This window comes from Panthera uncia (assembly GCF_023721935.1).
Source record: "Panthera uncia isolate 11264 chromosome E2 unlocalized genomic scaffold, Puncia_PCG_1.0 HiC_scaffold_19, whole genome shotgun sequence".
Taxonomy (NCBI): domain Eukaryota; kingdom Metazoa; phylum Chordata; class Mammalia; order Carnivora; family Felidae; genus Panthera; species Panthera uncia.
The window spans coordinates 28,137,048-28,159,601 of NW_026057588.1; the positions used below are offsets into that span (position 1 = coordinate 28,137,048).

General features: G+C 42.2%; 1 long non-coding RNA gene across 1 annotated transcript; it reads right to left on the reverse strand.

Moving 5' to 3' along the window:
* Positions 1-114: 114 nt before the first annotated feature.
* LOC125915317 (uncharacterized) lies at positions 115-21,633 on the reverse strand. Its single transcript, XR_007455631.1, has 5 exons — positions 21,491-21,633; positions 21,162-21,381; positions 1,103-1,386; positions 736-928; positions 115-345 (listed from the first exon to the last, which is right to left on the reverse strand). It is a non-coding gene; the product is annotated as an uncharacterized LOC125915317 (long non-coding RNA).
* Between the last annotated feature and the right edge of the window lie 921 nt (positions 21,634-22,554).

Genomic DNA, 22,554 nt, shown 5'->3' on the forward strand with positions numbered 1-22,554 from the left:
ATGGATGCCTGAAACCAAAGATAGTACCAGACTGCAAATATCCTGTGTTTTCTTCCTGTACGTATATATCTGTGACAGAGTGTGATTCACAAATTAGGCACAGTAAGGGATTCACAACAATAGCTAATTATAAGGTAGGATAATTCTAACAATTTACCGTCATAAAAGTGATGGGAATGTGGTCTCTCTCTCTCTCTCTCTATCTCAAAATATCCTCTTTCACTGCACTCACCTTTCTGTGTCTTGCCGTGATGTGAGACAATGAAATGCCTAGGTGACAAGATGCAGTGAGGCGAATGACCTGGGCACGTGACCCAATGCAGCATCACCACCGACCTTCTGAATCTGCGTCAAAAGGAGCACCGTCTGCTTCTGAACCGCAGTTGGCCACGGGTAGTTCCGAAAGCGAGTGCGGAGAGGTGGGGGGGGGACTGCCGTACGATCTAGGCAGAGGCTAGCAGGCAAAGCTCCAGCAGAGGCTGCCAGGACGCACCTTGCCATCCTCTCGAGCTTTAGCCTCGTGTCTCGTGTGCATTGCAATGGCCCACCTGCCAATTGCCGTCGTCTGCATCTCACCTGAGACGCTTCTCGGGCACCCAGAGCCTGTCCCACCCCCGTGTGCAGCTGGGCACACATCCCAGAGAATCAATGCCTCCCCGCCCCCCACCAGCCCACCACCACCCAAGGAATAACCCTCAGCCAGTGATTGACAAGAGCATGTGTATAAATAGCCACCTGCTTCCTTTTCCTCGGTGGCATAACTCCGTGGTGCTTGTTCTGCAGTGGCTTCTGGAGTTCCCCAACTGCCCGCTGGCTTGATGACACATCGTTCATTGATCGTCCTTCTGCCTCGTCTCAATTCCTCATTCCCCTCCTGGTGTGCGCCGGGATCATCTCCAAAGAAGTCACTTGCACTTGAATCCTAGTCCTAGAAACCAAATTATGATAGATACAAATCGAGAAGCCAAGCCGAATATCCTAAAGTGTGATGATGTCTGTATAGGCTGCAGATGCCAGGAATCCGTGGCCAGGACCTGGAGAGAGAGCCTCTCTGCCCTGGTTTCTCATAGCGGGAAACTGCCCGACACCTCAAGACCGATACCTGCGCTCCATGAATCCACCTGCGGGTCCTTGTTTGGGAGCAGGCTTCCTTAGTAATGTCCCTGGAGGCTGGGGACCGTGGGGGGGGGGGCTGATGCAAGAAGCCAGGATTGTGTCTGTAGGCTGGGACCACATCCCAGCTGTGGGCATCTCAACGTAAACACGGCATCTGAACAAGAGGAAGCACACTCCATGCAGGCAGATTGGAGTTTTCTCTTTGTTCTTTTTCCTTCTTCTTCCTTTTAATGGGATGGAATGTCAAAACACCAGTATTTGGCCCCTTTTCTGTAAAACAATAAGCATTAAAAAATAATAGTAATAATTAGAACAGTAAACCCAGCCGAGAGAAGTCCGTCTGAGGCAAATGAGAAGCTATATATAAGATGCCCTCCTGGACCAGATAAGGAGCCCGTGAGTGGAAAATCGAATTTAGAAGTGCTGCTTCTGAACTGGGTAATTGGTGTGTGAATAAATCAAATTCTAGTGCAAGTTTCTATGCAAAATAAAAACACAGAAAGAGAAGAGGGGGGGGGAAAACCCACGCAAGACACTCAGAGTCAGTGCTGACACTCAAGCGTTCCCCAGAGTCAGTGACTGCATTCCAGAGATATATCTGCCTTCTCTGCAAAGTTGCCCACACGAAAGGAACACGCTCTGGGTTGTGGCATTTTGCCTCCACACTGACCGGGAGTTTGAAAATAAAATAGGAGACCAGAGTGTGGCTTCACAGGCCCTAGAAAGAGCAAGGAGATTTAAGAGCAGGCTTTCCTTCAAAAAAATTTGGTTTTTGTAACAAATCAGGGCCCGGACAGTTTGGAGGAGGACAAAGAACTCTCAGAATCCCCTCCCGAGGCTCTTCCAAAACTAACACAGTCGTTCCCAACCACTCACAGGTGTTTTTCCTCCCAGAACAAACACAGAAACAAATATTTACAGAGTCATGAAAATTCAACAGAAGTCACCTGGACACAGGGCTTCCCCACCTGTGCTCAAGCTCTCTGGCCCGGGATTATTAAACAAAATGTCACACCTAGTTTCCATTGTGGGACAGGAAACCCTTGGGCCAGAGAGAGGAGTTCCCAGAATGAATGCCGAAGAGTAAATGCTGCATCTTTTCAAGAAAGTGTTTGCAGCTCCGAGGGAAGAATGGATTTTAGACAAAGGAAATGTCAGTGGCTTTTCCCCCACATCTGCCAAAATCTGCAGCAATGCCCTCAAAGAGTGCACGACCACCATGTGAATCAATCCATTACATGTATCAACAGCACAGAGTATACAGCTGGCTGTCGGGCCGACCACCTTGAATAATTTCTCATTCGGTTGTTTCTGGGAAAGGCTTTTCCCAAATGCCCCAGATGTGGGCGGGTGTCAAAATTAGGAAATGCAGCTGGGGAGTGGTTGCTCTCGGCCTTCGGCACTCCCTGTGTCATCCTTCGGCCTTCTTCGGTGGATCCAGAGAAGCTAGCAAGCGAAGAAAGTGGATGTGGTTATGGGAGGAGGGACGGAAGGAAACGAAAGGAAGGGAAGAGGAAATCGAAAAAGTGTGGGAACAAGAAGGATGAAAAGGAGGGAGGAAGGAGCAGGAAGGAAGAGAATGGAAAGGAGAAAGAAAGGAGAGAGAGGCAGGGAGAGAGAAAAAGAGAAAGACAGAGACAGAGACAGACGAAGATCTGCTGCTGTCAGACCCTCACTGGTTTTTACCGAGGAGCCAGATAGCCGCTCAGTGAAAAGCTGAGATTAAGCTCACAACATAATTTCCATTATGTTAATGTTGCTTTAAAATATATTGCACAGAGTGCTGCAACAATCAAATTATCAATTATAATGTCTACTCAGAGTAGGAAAGTGTTGCAAACAGAGGGCTGATTACTGCTTCAGTACATCCAATCTGCATACTCATTGTTCAGTACAGGGAAAACAAATTATCTTGTGTTGGCCCCGGTTCAAATTTAATTAAATGAGTGCAAAGCAATTATAATAAAGTACAATAGTGTAGTAATGAAAGGAAAATAACTCATTAACCTATTAATCTTTATTTATGTTCCTCTCAAATAACTATGTAATTTCTTTATCACCGCATCCCGTAAGAAGAAGTGGGGTCTCACTGCTTGTGGCCTGGTTTAACAGGTTCTATTTGGTTAAGATGCCTTCACGCCAACCATTTATACCAACTTTCCTTAGCTTTGGGGCCACCCCCAACCCTCCCATCAAGTTCCTTGCCCACACATATGTGTACCTGGGCTAGAGTTAGTGCTTCTCTTCTGGTTGAGAAAGAGAGAGCCTGGTGCTTTCAGTCGGAAGAGCTACTCATAACTCCTATTTTGCAGGGCTTTCCGGTTAACAAAGTTTTTCACGTATGTGATCTCATTTAAGTCTTGCAACAACATCATGGGGGTGGTATGATTATTGTTGCTGCTTTATAGATGAGGAAATGGATTTTTGGAAAAGATAAGCATTTTGCCCAAGCTTTGCAATTCCCCCGGTAGTAGATCCAAGATTGTTACTGAAGTTCATGGCCCCTATATCCTCATTTCCACCACCCCCCCCCAACCCCGGAATCTCACTACTCAAAGCATGGTCCAAAGACGGGCAGCTTTGTTATCACCTGAAAGCTTTTCAGAAGTATAGAATCTTGGGCCCCCCTTTAGAACTAAAGAATCACAATCTGCAGTTCACAAGATCCCTTGGTGATACAGATGCAGGTAGAAGTTCGAGAAGAATCAGCATTGCTGGATACCACAGAGCCTTTCCTGAAGAGACTTAGACAAGTGCCCCAGAGAGATGCTTTTCAGGAGTTCTCACAGCAACTACTTGAGCTACTTGAGACGGCCTTGAGATGACCTTGAGTGATCAGCATTCACTCCGGCTTCTACTGGCCTATCACCTGATGTGGCTGGGGATAGAGGATATAGGACAGGCAGAAATAGTTTCTTCAGCCCCACACCTGACCCTAAAACCCTCATCCCTTCCTTCAGGGAGAGTTTAGAAAAATGGAGAGGGAAGAGGGGCCCCTGAGTGGCTCAGTCGGTTAAGCGTCCGACTTCAGCTCAGGTCACGATCTCGAGGTCCGTGAGTTCGAGCCCCGCGTCGGGCTCTGGGCTGATGGCTCAGAGCCTGGAGCCTGCTTCCGATTCTCCATCTCCCTCTCTCTCTGCCCCTCCCCCGTTCATGCTCTGTCTCTCTCTGTCTCAAAAATAAATAAACGTTAAAAAAAATTTTTTTTTAAAAAATGGAGAGGGAAGAGAAAGGAGAAACTGAGGAACTAAGGCAGGAAATAGACATTTCTCAAGTTTCCTTGTTCCTAAAGATTCTCCATGTATCATTTCTTTTTTTTCTAATTTATTTATTTTGAGAGAGAGAGAGAGAGAGAGAGAGAGAGAATGTGTGTGTGTGTGTGTGTGTGTGTGTGTGTGTGAGTGGGGGAGGGGCAGAGAGGGAGAGAGAGAGAGAATTGTAAGCAGGCTTGGCACTCTCAGTGTGGAGCCTGACATGCGGCTCAAAAAAAAAAGTTACATATTTAAGCAATGTGTTTTTTTGATCATTCCAAATTTCAGCTTTACCTGTTTGTCCCAATTGCTTCTGATAAGAGGATCAACACATTACTGCTTTTCATGTTTCCCTTTGCCCATATACCCTTCATCCCGTAGACACACTGTCATCTTTAGGTGCAAAGTATTTCACGTATTCTGTCTTCAGTGAACTTATTCAACACACATTTGTTGAACTACTGCTCTGTAGTAGGCACTAGACTGGGTATGGGAATAGATTGTTGAATGGTAGAGCCCACAGTGGGGAAAACAGACTTTAAGTGCACAATCACAGAATGGCCACTTCATGATACATGTGATGTGTGGATGGGGAAGGAAAGGTTCACCCTGTCTTTATATAACAGAACTGGGATGGGTTTCCTGTTTTGGAAGAGTAAAATAAGTGTTTGAATAAATAAGCCAGCAAACGTCCCATCCAATTTTTAATGCAGTGTCTTTTTTTTTTCTTCTTGCTTTACTGAGATATACTTTACAAATCAAAATTTTGTGTATTGTATATTTCAAAACAATTGTATATATCGAAACAACTTGATGTGTTGCTAATGCAGTTTCTTTGGGCTGAACGATTGCTGGGGGCCCTTAGGATTTGGAGCAAGTTCTCCCACCTATCTCTCTTCTTGCCTGTCCTCAGGTCTGCCCCAGAGGATGCTCTGCACCTTTCTTCAAACTACCCTGTTCCCCAGAAAGCTGATCTTTATGGACCCGATCAACTGGCTCCCTGGCCCTGCGCCTTCCAAGTGAATGAGGCCATTTGAGGATTTGGAGGCAGGCTGTATGGTTTGTACACCATCTCCTCATCTGTACAGTTGCCATGTATTGGTTACATCTGTCTCTAGAAAGCCACAGCTCCTGCCAGGCAGCTCTCTCCATATAACTACTCTCTGCACCCAAGATCAGCAAATCAGGCTGAGACTAAGGCAAGTTAGGGTGGCTAGTTGCAAAAGTTAAGGCAGTTGTGATGCTTGGGTCCATGCGTTGTCCCAGCCCTGATGTAACATTTTTCTGTAAGGGGCCAAAGTAAATATTTTAGGTGTTAGAAGCCAAACAGTCTCTGATGCAATATTCACTTGATCTTAGCCAAAAGGCAGAGAAGCGATCTGATGCAATATTCAACTCTGCCTCTGAACTGCAAAAGCAGTTGCAGACAATAGGCATGTTTCAATAAAGCTTTATTCTCATTAACAGGACGTGGGCCAGATTTGGCCCATGGCTGTAGTTTGCCAACCCCTGCTCTAAGTGAGACAATTCCCCACACTGCTAACTCTGGGGTACAGCACTGTCCCTTGTGGTTTCCTTTAACCCTGCTCCCATCTTTGAAAATAATTCCTTTACTAAGCTCCCCTAGAATTATCCAAATTGAGTGTACCATCTGTTTCCTGCTAGGACCCTAATTGATGCACTTGGCTTTGCATTTCTCCAACACAAGCTCTAATTGCAAAGGAACAACAACAACAAAAACAAAACCAACAACAAAAAGTGGGGACTATGACCAATTATGTGGCAGGGATGTGGTGCTTTACATGTATTCATTCATCCCAAATATGATAGACTATTTCACAAAGTTACAATATGCTTTTAAAGTTGGCTGGAGCTGAAATAAATACCCCCCCCCTTTTTTTCCATTGGGGCCTGGAGTCTCAATCCTGCTGCCCTACTTGTCCTCTTCTAATGGAATAGAGGTCTGTTCTAATTAAACAAGAAAACACATCTTTTCACAAGGGGAGAACGGAGGCCATTGTACTCTGTGCTCAAAGAAAGAATGCTTTAATAAGAATCCTTTTATAATCCCTGCTTTTATTTGTTGCTTCCCAAAGCTTTTGCTGGTAATAAAAGGATTGTAAAGTTGACAAATATAAGCAGGGACAAAGAAGTTTGGGGAGATAATGCCTTGGTGAATGGGCAAGTGTTTGAAAGTGTATTGATCCCACAACATGTAGAAGATGATCGCGAAAAGCCAAAGCTGCCATCAGGATGATGTTTCTATTACAAAGTAAAAGCCCCTCCAGGCAGGACCATCTAACCCTCGTATCAGGTAGAATTATGCCCTGTGTTGAGGAGAAAAATATTTCAAGCCAAAATGTAGGGTTTGGTATCTGAAGATCTGGATTCAGATGTGGATGCGTTGAACTTCTAACCTACTGCATTATCCTACATAACCAGCAAATGGAGCCTCAGCAAATGTGTCGTGTTCCGTGATGGGCGTGTTATGGATGTCTGTTCTCATTTCACCCTCATGACTATCACCTGCAGTACCCGTTATTCCTTCGAGCAAGAGCCACCAATTTTGAAGGCTTTATTACATGTTCCATGGCGCTCCACTCCCAGCACAAGGATGGAACACGTGACCAGGCCTGGGTCAATCAATGCAGTGCATGCACTGGCCACACAGATTGGTTTAGTTATATGTGCAGTTAACCAATAAGACTGAGATGCGGTAAGTGATCAGATGGGCTGTTCTTTTCCACTAGAGTTGAATGTGGGAGCCTAGAACTGCTACAGCTACGGTGGAGCCCGAGGCTGAAGTCAACAGAGTAGAATGATGACATTGCTCAAGCCCCCAGGACAACCTTACCTAAAGCCAGCCTTAATGAGATGGATTGGGGAAAAATATAAACAAGATTCTACACTTCTCTGCATCCAAACCTTTTGTGGTTTTACACATTCTCTTACTGAGAGCGTCAAGAGGTGGAGATTTTTTCCTACCCCTTCAATCCAGCTGGTCTCGTGACTTGCTTCAGCCAATGTGATGTAGCAGAAGTGACGGTGTGTGTTATCACTCTATCTCAGAATCCTGCCGCCATGCAGCTAAGCCTGGGCTAGTCTGTTAGGAGGTGAGAGATGTTGTGGAGGACAGCCAAGCATCCCAGCCAACTGTCAGAAGCCCATCCACAACTAACAGCCCAGTGGAGACTGAAATGAATGAGGGAGCCCAGGAGACTGGAATAACCATCCAACTGAACCCAACTTTGATTGCCGATCCACAGATTTTGAGCTAAATAAGTAGTTGTGCTAAGCTACTATATGTTGAGGTGAGTTATCATTCATTAACAACTAACTAATAACACACAACCCTAACCCTGGATTTTTCACTCATACATATCAGTAATTTATTATTATTATTATTATTATTTTTGTTTTAGTTAGGATTAGGGTCATCATTTGAGATGAAAGGAATCCTAATACAACAAAGATGTGCCTCCATTCCTCAACTAGATACTACTGTTAGAGATCCTGTCTGTCTGGTATGGATCCAATGGTGAGTGGGTGATCAATAAATTCTTAATGATTGCATAATATTTGTCTGGTTCTCAAATCACGTTTTGAAGAGCAAAGGATATATTCGTTCTTGACTCTCTGAAGTCATCTGTATGGGGATCTTGCTTAACTTGGCCTAATTCCTCAGCAGGAATATAAGAAGCTTCTCCAACCATCACAATAGGTGAACAAGTAAGCTTGAGTATCTAAGGTATCCTCAGAAACCACCCTGAGCCGTCTTCCTCAAGAGAATCTGGAAAAATCTGAGGCTCATATTATCCTCCTTGCTATAGAAACCTGAAATTAAGTGTCAACTCTTTCTTTCTAAGATAAAAGGCATGTACGTTTTCTAGGCAAGAAGCCCAGATCCACCTTCCTTCTTGTCCTCTAAGACTCCAATCATTCGTTGCTGTAACTTGCTGCATTATTCCTATAATTTATTTTATTTAAAAAAGAAAGAAAGAAAAGATGAAAAACTAAAGTAAGAACCCCAGAGGAGTCACATTCCACTCCAGTAAAAAGATAGAATCTACCTGACCTATAGCGGAGTGGAATCCAGCAACCAATTCTTACCAGCTGTTGACAAATTGTGTGTGTGTGTGTGTGTGTGTGTGTGTGTGTGTGTGTGTGTGTAGAGAGAGAAAGGACACCATTATTTTTATTCTTTAATCAGAAGATAACCAGATTTTCTCTACCCTAAGTGAGTTTACATTTTAAGTTCCTAAATGGTTGTTTTTTTTCTCAAATCCACAGACAAAGTCAGAAAGAAGAAGATCCTGTTGAGGACGGAAAGAGAAATATACTCAGTGGCTGGAGATAACTTCTCTCAGCCCAGAGGTCAGGCGAGGGCATATCTGGTTGACATTTACTCTTCTCTCTAAACTCTCCCAGGCCTCAAGAGCTCCTAATCTTTCCATTCTTCCTTCTTGCTCCTCCTCACTCATAGGCTCATCTCTTTCCCTGAAAGGCTCAAGGGAAAGTCCAAGGTAATGAATGACATTCATGAGAAAAGGAAGACATGGGTTCAATTGGTCGATCTCCTCCAACTAGACAACTGGTGTGGCATTCGACAATTGCCAATTGTCAGAATGAGGTCCAGAACCATTCAAACCTTCCTTCCTCATTAGATTGCAAGTCTGCAGAGTAGAGAAAACACCATATTGGGAAATTGGATGCCAAAGAGAAGACATTCAGAAGGTAAATAAATGAACAGGGTCAAAGGGGGAGGGGCAGGTACGCTCTGAAGAACCAGAGAAACCTGTGTATGAGGGAGAACATTTGGTTGAAGCTACTGGACATGAAAGTGACAGAGCAAAGGAGGCAGTAATGCAAACTAGGGTGATAAGGGGGAAAGTAGTGAAGAGCTTCAATTTATTTCCTGTCACTTGCCCCCTTTCTTGCATTATAAAATGCAAACTCCATAACATCGTCTTATGACCCTGTGTGATTGACATCCCTTCAGCTTCTTCCCTAGAAAGCCCCCCCCCTTATTCCTAGCTGCACATTCTTTAATGTCCTCCACCATGCCAGGCTTGTTTCTGCCTCTGGGTCTTGCCATTTGCTGTTTTTTTTTTTCTGTCATGGCAGGCTCCTCCCCATCTGTCAAGTCTCAGTTCAAACAGCAGCTCCTCTGTGAGGTCATCCTTGATTACCTTACCCAATATAGGCCTACTCCTGCCCAACACTTCCTACCTCACTACTCTACAATGTTCCCCTCCATTGTACTTCATGGTAGCCAAAATCTTCCTTCCTTGTGCTAATTTGGGACTTAGTTCACTCTTCTTTTTCTAGCTCCTTGAGGTGTAAAGTTACATTTTTATTCGATAACTTTCTTCTTTATTTATTTCTTCTTATTATTTTTTTAATTTTTAGAGAGAGAGAGAGCACATGGAGAGGAGCAGAGGGAGAGGGAGAGAGAAAATCTTAAGCAGGCTCCATGCTCAGTGTGGAGCCCGACACGGGGCTGAATCCCACAACCCTGGGATCATGACCTGAGCCAAAATCAAGAGTCCGACACTCAATCAACTGAGCCACCCAGGTGCCCCTCTTCTTTTTTAATGTAAGCATTGATTGCAATAAACATCCCTCTTACTATTGCTTTTACTGCACCCCACAAGTTTTTTATTTTTATTGTTGAATTTGAAGGGGTCTTTGTTACAGTAGCTAGTACTCCCCACCCTAGCTAATACACGAAGGAAGTCTTGCAGATGGTGTGTAAGGACCAACCAGAAGACACAAATAATCATAGCTTCTCTGAAATTCCCCTTTCTCCTAATTCACTTCTCCTGGACCTTGGACCATGAATTCCAGCTGTTCCATCGACCAATGCCTAGAACCATTTTCTCTGTTGAGCACAAAGTCTTCATTCATTAGGGTGCTCTCCAAACACATCCATTCCCTGGTGCTCATTTCCTGGCCTGAAAGTGTGTGAGGATCACAGCACTCTCTGGATTTATATACTCTGTTACCTGTATTAGTGAGAATGCTAGGCTGCAGCCATTCATCACCCACCAGCCCACCAGACAAAAATGATTCACTCTAGACTTAAAGGTTGAAGTCGACTGAGTATCGTTTTAACTGGAGGGAAAGGCACTTCCATAAAATGGCAAGAGCTTTACGGCAGAAAGTTGTATTAATGACCCCACTTCGGTGCTTATCAGGAGGAGGTCATATAATCCCTTCCCAGAATTACATGCTGGCCAGTTCAGATAAATAACACAGATCTCCACCATTCATAATCCAAAATGTTAACAATTAATTTCCGAAATCAATCCTGAAGGGGGCTGGAAGCCCAAATCGCTGGGCCCAGACAGGCCTTGCCTGGTGGATTTCTCGTGAGTCAAAATTTAAACCTCCAACTTGTAACGAACTGTTGTCAAGACACAGCTGACTTAGGCAATCAAGATAACATTATTCAGCAATAACGTGGGTGAAACATACTCTAAGTGTGAATTAATAAGTCGGCTGACACCAGGCCCCAGATGTTTCCCACTCTGGCAATATGCCCAAAGTGATGATAAGCAGATTTACATACTTAACTAATATGTTTATTTAAAGGAAATTTCCAAATCCAAAATAACATCCAGATTTCTTATTTGGCTGCAGATCAAAAGACATCCTATCAATAAAGACAGAATCCAGGATAAACCTTTTCAACATCTGCTTAAAACCAAACAACAGATTTGAGGGTTTTGGTAAAACTTAATTGCAGACAAATTTTACTGCCTCTTACATAAATATATCTTTTCATGTCCCTGGGGTGGTTCTGACCTCATCAATTCTCATGTTCACAATACACGACATTGTTCTTTTACCGGCACCAAGAGCTCTGCCTTTATGGAGACTTCCAGTCTCAAGGTTTTCTTTCAGACTGAAGGATGAACAGACTTTCCCCCTCATCAGGAAAGTGTAGCAAAAGTCAGGGGCGTGAGCAAGAGCTTGGAATGTTGTAGAAAAGAAAAATCTGTTCCTCTCCCAACCAGTTAGTGCTTTGCTTTTTTGTAAGTGCTAAAAAAGCATTTACTTGGCCTCAGTCTTCCTTCATTTTAGACTGATCCTCCTTGACTAGCGATGTTTTTCTTTTTGTTGTTGTTGTTGCTGTTGATTCCCTAAGGGAGAGCTCAGTAACTGGACGAAAGTGTTAATAGATCTCTATGCTTCAGAAGGAGATGATGATGGAATGGGTGCTGGCCATACTAGCTCATATCCCTTCGGTGTGAATGAGTTCATTTCCCTAGGTGTTAACTGCCTGAAGTTGGACCAGGATTTTTGGGCACTGAGGCATTTTTCCTACCCACTGGCCAGGGCTGTAATTGAACTAAGGATGTGCTTCAGAAACTCCCCTTGCCTGGGGATCTGTTTAGTGTCAGAGCCAGTATTAGCCGGTTGACCCTGGGGCAGGCAGATTTGGAGAGTCAGAAGTCATCCATCTTTGCTCCAGCTCCATCCTTTGAACTTAGTCATGTTAAAATTTTGAGTCCAATCTCTTCCTAGCCAAGACCGGAAGGATAGGTTGATGGAAGCCTTCAAAGAAATGCCAGCTAGAGCAGCAGAGGGCTACCATTTTCCTCTTCTCAATTGGCAAACATGTTTCTAAACACTTCTTTTAATTATGCTTTTTATACTTCCTATAAATTTTTCCAGTAATAAGTGATACCATAGATAACAATTTTCTATGTATTACATAGAGATAGCAAACGCCTTAAAATCTAACCTTTGACCCAGAAATTCTACCTCTAGAATGCATAAGAAAATAATTATAGGTTTGTGCACAGATTTAACTATAAAAATGCATGGCTTTGCTTATGATAAGAAGAGAAATATCAAATGACCTAAATATCAAACAACTGAGACCAGCCAATTAAATCATGGCCCACAATTTGTGAAATTATTCAAAATGAAGTAATAAGATAAAACTTAACGACAATAAATAGTGTTGATCTTGGCAAGTCAGAAAAAACAGGTTGCAAAAACGTGTTATATTTTGCCACTAGAAGATATGTATGTACAAATATGTAATATGTATATGTCTTAATGACATATAACAAAATTATGGCAAGGGTAGCATTATAGGTAATTATAGTTTGTTTTTCACTTATTTTATAATTTAAATGTTCTACAATGAACAATTATTATTTTTAGGATTCAAAATTCTAAAAATATTGTGAAGGTTTTCATTTTAAATGAATTGTCGAGGTATAATTTACATCTAATTAAATGCATTCATCTTAAGTATTCACTTCAATGAGTTTTGACAAATGTATGTACCCCATGTCGTTGACAAACTAAGACAGAGAACAGTTAAAATATAGAATTACTACATAATTTCTACCCTAAAGTGTTCCCTCATGTCCCTTTCTAGTCAAACTCCTCTGGCTCCAAGGCAACTTTCTGTCATTGTTACGGGCTGAATTGTGTCTCTCCCAAAATTTATAGGTTGAAGTCCCAAACCCCCAGTACCTCAGAATGTGACATATCGGGAGATAGGGCCTTTCAAGAGGTAGATTAGGTAAGATGAGGTCATATGGATGGGCCCTGTCCATACAACTGTTATTATAAAAAGAAGAGATGGGGCACCTGGGTGGCTCAGTCTGTTAAGCGTCCAACTTCAGCTCAGGTCATGATCTCACGGCTCGTGGGTTTCAAGACCTGCATCGAGCTCTGTGCTGACAGCTCAGAGCCTGGAGCCTGCTTCAGATTCTGTGTCTCTCTCTTTCTCTGCCCCTCCCCTGCTTGCACTCTCTCTCTCTCTCTCTCTGTCTCAAAAATAAACATTAAAACAATTTAAGAAATGAAATAAAATAAAGGAAGAAGAGATTAGAACACTGACATGCACAGAAAGGAGACTGAAGACGGTCATCGATAAACCAAGGAGAGAGGCCTCAGAAGATTCTAAATCTGCCCCTACCTTGCTCTCAGACTTCTAAGTCTCCAAAATAGTGAGAAAATAAATTTCTGGTTGTTTAAGCCACCCAGTCTGTGGTATTCGTATGGCAGCCTTAGCAAACCAATACAGAATTATAGTATTTTTTTAAGTTTATTTGTTTATTTTGAGAGAGAGAGAGAGAGAGAGAGAGAGAGATGTGGGAGGGGCAGAGAGAGGGAAAGAATACCAAGCAGGCTCTGCACTGTGAGCACAGAGCCTGATGTTGGGCTTGACCTCACAAACTGTGAAATGATCTGAGCCAAAACCAAGAGTCGCATGCTTAACTGACTGAGCCCCCCAGGTGCCCTTATAGTATTTTTTAAAAAAGAGTTTCATATAATGGAATCGTACAGTATGTGTTTGGCTTCTTTTGCACAGATTCAGCCCTGATGTTTTTGAGATTCATCCTTGTTGTTGTGTGAATCTATAGATTAGTCAGTGATTTACTCTAATCTGTTGGCGATTCCTTTTTCTTGCTGGATGGTATTTCATTGTGTGGCAATACCACATTTTGTTTATCCATCCACCAGATAATAGACGGACACTTAGATTGTTTCCAGTTTTGTACTATTATGAATAGAGCTCTTATAAAATTCCTGTACAAGGGGCGCCTGAGTGGCTCAGTTGATTGAGTGTCTGACTTGGTTTCAGCTCAAGTCATGATCTCATGGTTCGTGAGTTCGAGCCCCACATCGGGTTCTACACTAACAGTGTGGAGCCTGCTTGGGATTCTCTTCTCTCTCTCTTTCTGTGCCTCCCTAACTCAGGCTGTCTTTCTCTCACTCTCTTAAAAAATAAATAAACTTAAAAGCAATATTTAAAATTCTTGTACAAGTTTTTTTTTTTTGAGACATATGTTTTCATTTGCCATGGGTAAATATCCCTAAATAGAATTGCAGGCTCATGACAGAAGTAAATATTTAGCTTTATAAGAAACTGCCAAACTGGTTTCCAAAGTGGTTATACCACTTTACAATCCTGTCAGCAATGGATGGCAATTCTAGTTCCTCCGGATCCATCCCAACACTTGGTTTTTCAGTCTTTTAAATTGTAGCCATTCGAGTGGATATGTAGTGGTATGTCATTGTAGGTTTAAATTTACATTTCCCTAATGGCTAAGGATGTGAGCATCTTTTAATGTGCTTATTGGCCATTTGCATATTTTATTTTGTGAACTGCCTGTTCAAGTCTATTGTTCACTTTTTATTGGATAATTGGTCTTTTATTATTATCACTTTTTAATTTTTATTTATTTTGAGAGAGTGTGAGAGTAGGGGAGGGGCAGAGAGAGAGAGAGAGAGAGAGAGAGAGAGAATCCCAAGCAGGCTCCATACAGCCAGTGCAGAGCTTAATGCAGGCCTCAAACTCACAAACCATGAGATCATGACCAGAACCCAAATCAAAAGTCTGCCCAAATCTGCTTTTGCCACAGCAAAAGCAGAAACAAAGCCCAACCAACCCTGGCACATATTCTGACCTCTAGGAAGGGAAGCACGATGCCTGCTGAAGCACCTTCTAGGATTTTCTGTCTTTAGACGGACAATGGTTTCTTTCATTCACAACTAACAAAAGTCCTTTTCAGGTATGATTTGGTAAGTGCTGTTCATGCTTCTTTGCCATAAGCAAAGCAGAAAAATAGAGATCCTTCAAAATTCTATTAGAAAACAGACCTTCTGGGAAATGCAGAATTGGGCTTTCTGAGCTATAAGGCTAAACCATTCCTTCACTCCCCTAGAACTGACTGCTTTCTGTTGTGTGCCCCCCAAATGACCCTTTGCACACACATATCATCACAGCTCAGGTTTTTTGGTGCATATTTCTTTACATGTCTGTTTTTTAGAATCATGCCAGAAGCCCCTTTAGGACATAGCCATGCTTTGTCTTTCTTTGTATGTAGAGAGCCTAACATAGAACTGGCACAGGATAAGAAATCAATGGATACTACATGAATGAATGAATGAACGAATGAATTGTTCAAACCCAAAACTCTGAGCTACCTCTTCTGGTTCTATTCTCTACTTGGTGAAATCTTTCACTCTGGAGTTAGACCCAGGGTCATGTCTCAGCTCCACCTCTTGCCCTTGTGTTAGTCAAAGTTCTCAGCCTTTGAACTCCAGTCTCTTCAACTTATTAAAGGAGTATTGATGGTTACGATTATGATAATTGCCTCATCTGTTTGTGTGGATTAAATGAATGAACACAAGGTGTGTAACCAGTGTCTGGCCCATGGTAAGTGCTCTGTAAATGTTAGCTATGATTATGTATAGGCTGCATTTTATGTGACTCATTTCTTAGAAAATTACTCTTAATGGGTAGAAGATGATGGTAATGGTGATGATGCTGATCAAGTAACTATCAGACTAGGTGTCTTATGTGCATTATATTTCCTAATCTTTACAACAACCTTGAATTACAGGGATTTTATCCCTCTTTTATGGTTGCAACTCAAGTGACTGCATGAATCACCAAGCTATTAAGTGAAAGAGCTGGGATTCAGACTCAAGTTTATCAGATTCTAAGCTTTTTCATCATGGTCACTCTGTCCCTTCACTCAAGAAGGCGCTCTTCAGAGGAGTGGATGCCTGTCGCCAAGGAGGACAGCATAGGTCACAGACATGGGGTTGGCAGATTGTTCTGTCTGGAAGAATGGGATTCAGCCAACTTTGAGGACCACCAGTTCTGTCCTTCCGTCCTTTTTCATTCTTATTATATTTTTTAATATTTATTTTTGAGAGAGAGGCAGATAGAGTGTGAGCAGGGGAGGGGAGGAGAGAGGAAGACACAGAATCCCAAGCAGGCTTCCAGCTCTGAGCTGTTAGCACAGAGCCGGACACGGGGCTCCAACTCACAAACCGTGAGATCATGACCTGAGCCGAAGTTAGACACTTAACTGACTGAGCCACCCAGGTGCCCCAGTCCTTCCCTCCTTTAGATAGTATGTCATTTAGGATTAACTTCTGTAGTATATTACAGACAACACAAACAACAGTGGCTGAAGTGAGGTTTTTTCTTTTGCATAAGGAGAGTTGAGGTGTTTAGTCCAATGCTGGTATGGTGGGTTCCAAGCTGCAAAACAAGGTTTCTTCTATCTTTTTGTCCCTAAAAATAAGCAGCCAGGAGAAATGTTCTTCTTCCTCATACAGGGCCTGACCCGACTTCCTGACCCGACTAAGAGATATCCAGCCCCAACAAGTGGGCCAGCCCAGGAACCCTCTGTGTCTGGGGACTTAGGATTCTCCCCTCCACCAAATGCCACCTTTTTGCTGGCCTCGGCAAAGTCCTCTTCACCCTCAGGTAGCTCCATGGAGACCAGTGGGAGCCCCAGCAGCACCAGATGTAACAAGCAGATCAAAATAATTCCACAAAGGGGGCGCCTGTGTGGCTCCGTTGGTTAAGTGCCCAACTTCGGCTCAGGTCATGATCTCACAGTTCGTGGGTTTGAGCCCCGCATCGGGCTCTGTGCTGATAGCTCAGAGCCTGGAGCCTGCTTAGGATTCTGTCTGCCCCTCCCTCCCTCGCATTCTGTCTGTCTGTCTCTTTCAAATATAAGTAAACATTAAAAAAAATAAAGTGATCAAAATAATTCCACAAAGGCTCTGAAAATTAAATTGTTATTGGACATGTTCATCCTGCAATCATATCTCAACTTTGCCTCTTGCCAGCCCACAAAAGCATGCCAAGACCTGTGTGGTGAACCTAAACAGCCTGCTAAAATCAAAGATTTATATAGGACCCAGAGTCTCCTAACAATAACAGCTAAAATATCCATTATATAATAGAAAACCATCATCCCAAGAACCAAGAAAACCACAACATGAATAAGAAAAGACAACTGACACCAGCACTGAGATGAATCAGACGCTGGAATTATATTGACAAGGATTTTTAAAAAATATTTATATATTTATTTTGAGAGAGAGAGAGAGAGAGAGAGAGAGAGAGAGAGAGAGACAGCAGGGGAGGGGCAGAGAGAAAGAATCCCAAGCAGGCTCCGAGCTGTCAGTACAGAGCCCGATGTGGGCTCAAACCCATGAACCATGAGATCATGACCTGAGCCAAAATGAAGAGTTGGACGCTTAACCAACTGAGCCACCCAGGCTGACAAGGATTTTAAAGCAGCTATCATTGGAGTGTCTGGGTGGCTCAGTCAGTTAAGTGTTCAACTTCGGCTCAGATCATGATCTCACGGTGCATGAGTTCAAGCCCCATGTTGGGCCCTATGCTGACAGCTCAGACCCTGGAACCTGCTTTGGATTCTGTGTCTCCCTCTCTCTCTGACCCTCCCTGCTTGTACTTTCTCTCTCTCTCTTGAAAATAAATAAACATTAAAAAATTGTTTATAAAAATAAATAAATAAATAAATAAAGCAGCCATCATTAAAGTGTTTTAACAATCAACCACAAATTTTCTTGAGAAAATGAAAAAACATAGAAAATCTCAGCAGAGAAAGTTTTAAAAAAATGGAAATTACAGACTGAAAAATGTAATAGAAATAGAAAGGCTTATCTCCTAGCTAGGTCAGCGCCCTCCAAGAACTGCAGAATTCAGTGATTTCCAAATTTAATTTTACTGGATATATTCTAGCTACTGGGTATTTTTTAGGGAGACTGGGAAATGTAGTCCTCATGCTGAGCCACCAGGGATAGATTGGAGTTTTGTTTATTGTTATTATTATTGTAAAAGGCAAGAATAAGTATTGAATTGTTATCTACTCATGTCTACCATTGAAACAAATGGCCCATACAGTGAGAATGAAGGTTCTAGGAGTTGGTATTGGAATATGGACTTACTATGAATAAGACTAGAGAAATGGTGTGGCCATTAAGGAAGATGAGGAACTTTTGGTTCAGTCTGGCATAATCTACGGTTACCATTTTTTGTAAGAGCTGGCATAAAGACAATTTGATGTGACCTAATGTCACTAACACCTCAACAGGCTCACCTTCTCAGGAAAGGCCACTTAATTACCTGATTAATTTGCTCATCTTAATTAACTTGTCCCTATTGTTGATAACCTTGTATTGATTGCTCTGCTGGTAGTAATTAGAAAAGTGGTAGAGAAGTAAATGGAGAAGCCACAAGGAAGAAAAATAAAAGCATGCACTCCTGTCTCTCAGGAATCTACCCTCTAGACTTTGAGCTCAACACTTTTGTTTCTCCTTCTGGGTAAACATGTTAGAAATGAAGAAAGAAAGAAAGAAAGAAAGAAAGAAAGAAAGAAAGAAAGAAAGGGAGAGAGAAAAAGAAAGAGAGAAAGAAATGCAAGTCATTTTCTCTGGTAATCATTTCTACTACTCCTCATTCCTTAGAGATTTGCCCCTTTTTTTTTCCCTCAAAGACTCTGCTCCCATACCCCCACATGGTCCTCCTCCCTTGATTACAGCTGACTGGGCAATGGATGAACACAAAGCAGAAATCTATTTTTTCAGATTTTTGAATTGGAGCATAAAAAACAGTATCAGTTAACTTCAGGTGCTGAAACTATAGGATTCCATAGACATGAAGGGTGGCCAGGGCAGCCATTTTGTGGCAGCCATCTTGGACCTTGTACTCCATCAGCAACAAAAGAGAGCTGTCCAGTCATGCTTACCAGACTCCTAATGGTTTTACAATTCCTGGTATCAGTCTCTTGTCCCCTAGCCATACTTCTTACTCTGGGTTTTACAGGATACTTTTGCTTCTTTTACAAAAGCTTTTTGTACATAAACTCACTCATTTTGGTTGCCATTTTTTTGCAGCTCAGTGGATCCCTAATATAGCAAAGCACTCTCATCATTGGTTTCTCTCCATTTTAGCTTTGAACACCTCTAATGAAAACGCGCATGCAAGGGACCTATGAAAAATAAGTAAATGGGAGTTGCTATCAAAAATGTGTAAACTGAGAACAGATTGTTGGTTGGCAGAGACCAAAGGTGAGGAGTGGAAGAAATGGATGAAGGTGGTCAAGAGACACAAACTTCCAGTTATGAGATAAATAAGTCCTGGGCATGTAACATGCAATGTGGTGACTATATAGGTAATGATATTGTAGTGTATATTTGAACCTACCTAGGAGAGTAAATCTGAAAAGTTTGAATCATAAGAAAAATACTTGTAACTATGTGAGGTGATGGATGTTAACTAAACTTACTGTGGTGATCATTTTACAGTATACAAATATCAAATCATTATATTGTGTGCCTTAAACTAATATAACACTTAATTTTAATTATATCTCAATAAAACTGGGAAAAACTGTATAAAGTGATGAACTGTTCTAGTTTCCTTCAGGCCCAGTGCTGTGCCTAACCCTTTCAGGCTTTGTCTACCATTAACATGTCACTATATTCCCACTGACTTCAGTTCTTTGGGACCCCCTAATTCCCATACCCCACCCAGATTCCCAGAACTCTGTTGCCTCCCAGAAGTAATCATAGTCAACACTTAATGCCAGCTATTTTGGCTTGGGGCCATGGCCTTGCAAAGCTGGTATTGAAGTAATGCTCTCCTGCCTAATTTGATTGAATTGAGTGTTCCAGTAAGACTGGTGATGTTTTCCTTGCTACAGGGTCCATCCTAACGAGCAAATGCTGCCTCTCTTTCATAGAAGGCTGCAAATGTGGGCTTGTAAAGAAAATCTTTACAAACACTTCTTGGTGTCTCAGAGATCACCCAACATAATTACACGTGGGGATATGCTGAGAAATACTAAAATAAACCTGACTTAGCATGCACATAAGCCTTTCGTTTAGTATTGTGGCATCAAAGTTTTAAAAAAATGTGTTTCCATAAATTTTGACTATTTATTAATTGAGAATATACTAGAAGTGAAAGAGCCAACAAAAATTTAAAGCAGCCTAATCAGTGAGACAGCATTATGACAATCTGGAGTCTCATATTCCCAACACCTTTGTCTAGAGTCTTAAGCACTGCCCGAGTGTGTACAAGTCACATAAACAAGAACCACTCCAAACTTTGTTGAGAAGAATGAGGGCATCTTTACAAAGAAAGACCAACGAGGAGGAAAGCCATGTGCTACTTACAGCTCTTTGGTAGCTATGCAGTGCCAAGGATTTTTACCAGTCCTCGTACAGAAGAAATCTGGAAGCTCAATTCTAGAAGACTGAAGAGCCTCATGGTAGCCCAGAACTTTCATATAAGAAAGGAACTAACTCCTCTTTTGTGAAAACATTTTTTTGGTCTCTGTTACTAGAATTTACCCTAATCTTCATGAATGCACAAGCTTCTATGTTTGACAAATACGTTGTCTACCACATTATATAAATGGCAGCATGGCATTCCAGGATAGGGAAAGACCACCACTTCCTCATCCACCCCACTATCGTTGGATGTTTAAGCTATTTCTGACATTTTTCTAGGTTAAACAAGGCATGGTGAACACGCATCCATATACATCCTCAGGTATATCCTTAGGATAAACTGCTAAACTAGTTTATGTACACTCATTCGTCTGGGCCCACCTAAACTATTGCATATGTTTAAAAAAAATTTTTGAAACTTACTCCCAACATTCTTCTCCAGAGAAATAGTACAAAATCGTGCTTCTACAAAACTTGCAGGAAGTGGTTTACTGATACTCTCAACACACTGGTCGTGACTTTTCTTTTTTGAAATCTTTTGACAATTTGATTTATGCTGGACTTTTGCAACCTACACCCTGGTATTGTGTTATCTTTCAGTTTAGTGATCAGTATGCTCTCCCCATCACCACCACCAACACTCCCAATTTCTCTGCACTAGGGTTAGTAGTCCCACTTACACTCCTCAACATTCACTTTATTGTTGCAACCATTAATTGTTCATTCATCTATTAGTGAGTACCTACTTCGTACCAGTATCGTGAGAGCTGTTGATGATATGGGGATGGATAAGACTGACAAGATCCCTATGTTCACAGAGCAGATCGCTCCACCATATTCACATAGTTGACTGTCTGGGCTCAGGATTTGCCTCCATCCAGTACATTGTGGAAACAGATCTGCTTCTCTCTCACATTGGCATTCATTCATCAGCCATGGAGATCTTCACAGACATTGTCTTTTTTCATCTTGCCTATAATAATGAGAGAGATCACCATGGAAACACTATCATGGGCTACTAATGAGTAATTTGGGTGTTAGACATATCACAGTGGTCCAAATATGCTAGAGAGGAGACTCACTCTTCACATCGTGAGAGATGAAGTTTTCCTGAATGCAGCCTCTCAGTTGTAGATGGTCTTCTCTCTCTGACACCTAAATGACTTCAACCATGTGGACAGGGGTCCACTCTTCAACTCCTAACCATCTAACCAGCCTAAGAAGGTCAGAGCTCTGGGATGTTCTGGGAATCACAGAATCTCTAAGGCAGATGAGATCATAGAGGAAATGGAGTAAACCCCTCTCCTGTCTAGGAATCTCTCCAATGTCCATCTTTCACATACCCTGATTCTATAGTAGCCATCCTCCAACTCTGTAACTTTCTAGAGCAGACACATAGTGGAACATGATCCAGAAACCATGATCCTTTCCCAGACCCAGGTTTTGGGACTGAAAAGTAATGACCATATGTTCTGATTTGAAGTAGTGACCTGACAATGGCTTCAAGCAAACTGAGACCTCTGGATTCTTGACCAGATTCCCAGTCAGGCCACATGGGTTTGAATCTTGTGTTTTTTATAGAAATAATAATGTATGATTCAAGAGCATTCCGAGTTCAAAAGATCGTGTGTGTGTGTGTGTGTGTGTGTGTGTGTGCGTGACTGTGTACATTTATACACATGAGTATGTGTTTATGGAGGGGGAGTTTCTTTGGAAACCACCTAGCAAATATAGGTGGATGGCCCTTACCATACAGGTGCATGCAAGTCTCCTTCATTTTGCTGCTTTCCCTCAGAGCAGAAGGCAAGTTATTGAGCTCTGCATGTTTCATTGTGCATTTGTTTGTTTTTTGTCTGTCCCCTGATGGAAGATAAGCTCCACGAGAGCAGAGACCTTGTCTATCTTGCCTCATACTACCCCCACATAGCCTAGAATGGTGCCTGGCATTTAGTAGGTGCTCAAAAATTAATGTAAATATACTCATCACATTTCATTCGCACGCTACTCTGTGAAGAGACCTCCATTATTCATTCAACAGCTTTCTCTGAGTGTCTACTATGTGCCTGATATTATGTCAGCCACAGACCATAGTTAATCATCTTCCTCCTCCCTGCCAGGTGCCTTTTGGGGCCTAAATGTATCATGG